Source organism: Neoarius graeffei, chromosome 5, assembly GCF_027579695.1.
Source record: "Neoarius graeffei isolate fNeoGra1 chromosome 5, fNeoGra1.pri, whole genome shotgun sequence".
Taxonomy (NCBI): domain Eukaryota; kingdom Metazoa; phylum Chordata; class Actinopteri; order Siluriformes; family Ariidae; genus Neoarius; species Neoarius graeffei.
Window position 1 is genome coordinate 38,882,403 of NC_083573.1, and position 4,848 is coordinate 38,887,250.

Below are 4,848 nucleotides of genomic sequence, written 5' to 3' on the forward strand. Positions count from 1 at the left end.
TTGCACCATGCATCCAACAGGCTGTGTGCGTGTGGTTGTGTGTTTTTATAGACCTTTCATTGGTGTGCTGTCGAGCTCGTTGATCTGTCTGTCTCATTAAGCCCTACCCATCCCACAACTTCTTCCATTCGCTCGTGCCACCTTTCACTGCTTAGATCTCTCTCTCTCTCTCTCTCTCTCTCTCTCTCTCTCTATCTCTCTAAATACTCTTGGCTGCTTTCTGCACCATAGCTATGATGTGTCCCTGTATGTCTCTCACACATACTTGCGCTCTCTTCCTCTCTGTTTTCTCACTCTCTTCTGTCACTATCACCCTCGAAGTCTTACTCAGTGAATTCCTCACAGTAATTTGGCTTTGAGTTCTAATCAGCAGCATACCTGTTTAAGCATGACTGAAATAGATAAGATGATGTTACCCCTAAGAAAGTTTAATTAGACATGGGCTACTGTGCTCCAGGCTCTGTGTGTGTGTGTGTGTGTGTGTGTGTGTGTGTGTGTGTGTGTGTGTGTGTGTGTGTGTGTTTTAGTGGTAAACTCAAATTCAACAATCTAAAGATAGATAGATAGATAGATAGATAGATAGATAGATAGATAGATAGATAGATATTTAAAAACATTATTGATACATTAATATTTTTTACTTTCTTTGACATGAATGCGCTGTGCAAGAACTTCACTCATATTCCTTGAGCACCAATGGCTATGGCAAATAAACTTTTTTTTTTCTTTCAAAAAGTAGCAAATTTTTATGTCGCCCACTTTTAAATTAACTCTGATGTCCAAAAGAAAATGTAATGTTAATAAAGAAGCACTTACACCATGACCTAAAATTTGGATTTGGCGATAAAAATTAATCATCAACAAACATTGCTTTCAGGAATGTTAACATATAGGAAACACAAGATGAGGCAAGGAAGGAAGGAAGGAAATGCGAGATGACATAATCCGTTTTATATTTGTGTTAAACACCATGACAAATTTTAGACAGACAATGACATGTTTTTAATTTTAAAGTGCTTTTTTTTCAGTGTTCAGTTCACAGAAACTCCAAGAAAAGAACATATTGTATAACATTCTGTAAATCATCCATTTCTTTATTTCCAGCCTGTCTGCATTCCATTGGCTTCATACTGACCCCCTGCTGTAGAAAAATATCAGGCATACTAATGTTTTTCTTGGCATTAGGCTTACCACTGCAACCTAAGGCGATCAATCCTATCAACTCCGCTGAACATGGACATTCTTCCATCGTTTTGATTGACGAAGCGAACAGCTGAAACTTTCACAGAAAGTCCCATTACAGTCATGTCCTGGACTGGAGCCAAACCCTCCTCTCACTTCTGCCAGCTTTCACTCTGCCTGCAGTCACCTTCTCAAATGGATTTCCCATGGCACAAAATTGGCCAACTGTATGTAACACAAGGCAAACAGTCCCTGTTATCACAACCGTGGCTATGTAGCTACTTCCAGCTGGTGTATTGTTCATCAAGTGGCCATGGCAGCATCAGTGTGTTTGCTGAGCCTCAAAATCATAAAGCAAAGAGTCATTAGCAATTGCTGCATGATGCTGATAGAAATATTTTGGGTATGAATGCCATATGTTATGACTTTCCCAAGCAGTGTGAAATAAACACAATGAAAAAAACCACCATTGTTTATGGGGATAAATATTTGTGTTAGGATTTGGCGTTGATAATGGAATTGAATATACACTCACCGGCCACTTTATTGTGAACTTGTTCTTGATCCTAAGATTCCTGCTCTTGGCTGGCAGGAGTGAAACTCAACGTGATCTTCTGCTCTTGCATGCTGAGATGCTTTTCTGCTCACCACGGTTGGAAAGAGTGATTATATGACTTGTTATATCTTTCCTGGCAACTCGAACCAATCTGGCCATTTTCCTCTGACCTCTGTTATCAACAAAGCGTTTCCACCGACAGAACTGTCAATGCTCACTCAATGTTTTCTTGTTTTTTGCACCATTCTGTGTAAACTCTAGAAACTGTTGTGTGTAAAAAGCCCAGGAGATCAGCAGTTTCTGAAGTACTCAAAACAACACCCATGCCACAGTGAAACTCACACTTTAAGATTGTGATTTTTCCCATTCTGAGGTTTGAAGTGAACATTAACTGAAGCTCTTGATTTATATGTGCATGATTTTATGCATTGTGCTGCTGTCAAGGGATTGGCTGATTAGAGAACTGCATTAAATAGCAGGTTGGGTTGGTTTCTCATGACTGTAGGCATAGGTTATCCATGTGATTCACACCACATTTGCTGAAATAGAATTATAATTGTATATTAGGAAGCCATGGCCTAATGGTTAGAGAAGCAGCTTTGGGACCAAAGGGTTGCTGGTTTGATTCCCTGGACCAGCAGGAATGGCTGAAGTGCGCTTGAGCAAGGCACCTAAACCCCAACTGCTCCCCAGGCTGCTCTGGGTATGTTGTACGTCGCTCTGGATAAGAGCATCTATTAAATGCCTGTAATGTAATGTAATGTCAAGAGATTGGCTAATTAGATAACTGCAGGTGTATGGGTGTACCTAATAACGTAGCCAGTGAGTGTAAAATCTCAGTACTACTTCCACCATGAATATGAGTTCTGTACTGAACTCAAGCCAGCAGATCTGAATCCAATAGATCACTTTTGCATTGTGGTTGAATAGAAGATGAATAGCAGGACTGTACACCTGACAAATCTGCAGCAATTATGTGCTGCATTCATGTCAACACAGGCCAGTATCTCAAAGGGATGTTTCTAACATCTTGTACAATCATTACCACAAAAATTTGAGGCTGTTCTGAGAGCAACGACAGCTCCTACCCAGTATTACTATCAGATTCAGATTCAGATTATTTATTGTCATTGTTACAAAAAAGAACGACGAAATTTCGTTTGGAGCATCCATACAGCAGAGTTGATAAAGTGCAAACCCATAAATAAATACATACCCCTCCTAAGTAACCCAGTGTAAGCATTTGACCCAGTATTACATCAGTACAACAAAAAGCAGCATAGCAAATAGCAGCATAAGTTCAAGTTCAAGCATAAGTTCATCAGTGTTGATAAAGTGCAGCGCAGGGACATTCAGACAGATACCTGAGTATTGTGACATTGTATAAACAGTGCAAAAAAAAACAGATCAGTGCCATTATAATGTTATAACGTTATTGTCTGGGGGGGGATCAGGGAAGAGAGAGTAGTGACAACTGCAACAATGCAAACCAGTTCAATGATATTAATTGGTGGATGTGGTTGTGGATGTGGCAGAGTTCAGTAGCCTCACAGCTTGTGGATACAGGCTATTGGCCAGTCTGGATGTTCTGGCCTGTATGGACCTGTATCTTCTCCCTGAGGGCAGCAGGTGAAAGAGGTGATGAGCAGGGTGGTGCTGATCCCGCAGGATGTTGCGCACTCTTCTCAGACAGCGAGTGGAGTAGATGGTGCTGATCTCTGGGAGAGTCGTTCCAATGATTCTCCCGGCAGCTTCCACCACCCGCTGAAGTGCCTGCTGGTCGGCCTTAGTGCAGCTGGAGAACCACACTAGAAATCCATGTGTCAGCACACTACTGATGGCACAGTTGTAAAAGTTCACCATCAGAGGTCCGGGGATATTAGCGCTCCTCAGCTTCCTCAGGTAATAGAGCCGCTGTTGTGCTTTTCCCACGGCTGTGGAAATGTGAGTACCCCAGGACAGGCCCTCAGTCACTGTTACCCCCAGGAACTTGAAACTCCTCACCCTCTCTACCACATCGTTGCCTATGGAGAGAGGTAGGTGGTCAATGTGTCCTTTCCTGCGAAAATCCACGACTATCTCCTTGGTCTTCTTAGTGTTTAAGGCCAAGTTATTGTTGTGGCACCATGACTCCAGGTGTTGTACCTCTCTCCTATATAGCATTTATATAGCATATAAATGCATTTCTAATACACTGTCCAATGAGAGTAATATAAGAACCACAGTTAAATAGGTACCCTATATAGGTTTACAGTTAAAGAACACTGTTACTATATCCTTCCTGGCAGCTCAAACCAATCTGGCCGTTTTCCTCTGACCTCTCTTATCAACAAGGCGTTTGTTTCCACCTACAGAATTGTCGCTCACTCAATGTTTTGTTTCTCACACCATTCTGTATAAACTCGAGAGACTGTTGTGTGTGAAAACCCCAGGAGATCAGCAGCTTCTAGAATACTCAAACCAGTCCATCTGGCTCAAACCAACACCCATGCCACAGTGAAACTTTTTTTTTTTTTAAAAACCTATGATGTTCATTCACTATTTCTCACACCCAAGCCTTTCTCAAAGCAGAGATCAAATTAACCCAGGATATAACTGGGGGTTTAAAAGAAGATAAACACGGAATTATCAGAGAGCAGAAGCGACACAATAATAGGCAGGTGGTTTTAATGTGACAGTTGATTGGTGTGTATAATATATATACAGTGCCTTGCAAAAGTATTCATCCCCCTTAGTGTTTGTCCTGTTTTGTCGCATTACAAGTTGGTATTAAAATTAATTTTGGGGGGGTTAGCACCATTTGATTTAAACAACATGCCTACCATTTTAAAGGTGCACTTTTTTTTTTACTGTGACACAAATAATAATTAAGATGGAAAAACAGAAATCTGGAGTGTGCATAGGTATTCACCCCCTCAAAGTCAATAGTTTGTAGAGCCACCTTTGCTACAATTACAGCTGCAAGTCTCTTGGGGTATGTCTTTAATAGCTTAGCACATCTAGTCACTGGGATTTTTGTCCATTCCTCAAGGCAAAACTGCTCCAACTCCTTCAAGTTAGATGGGTTGCATTGATGGAAAGCAATCTTCAAGTTATGCTACAGATTCTCT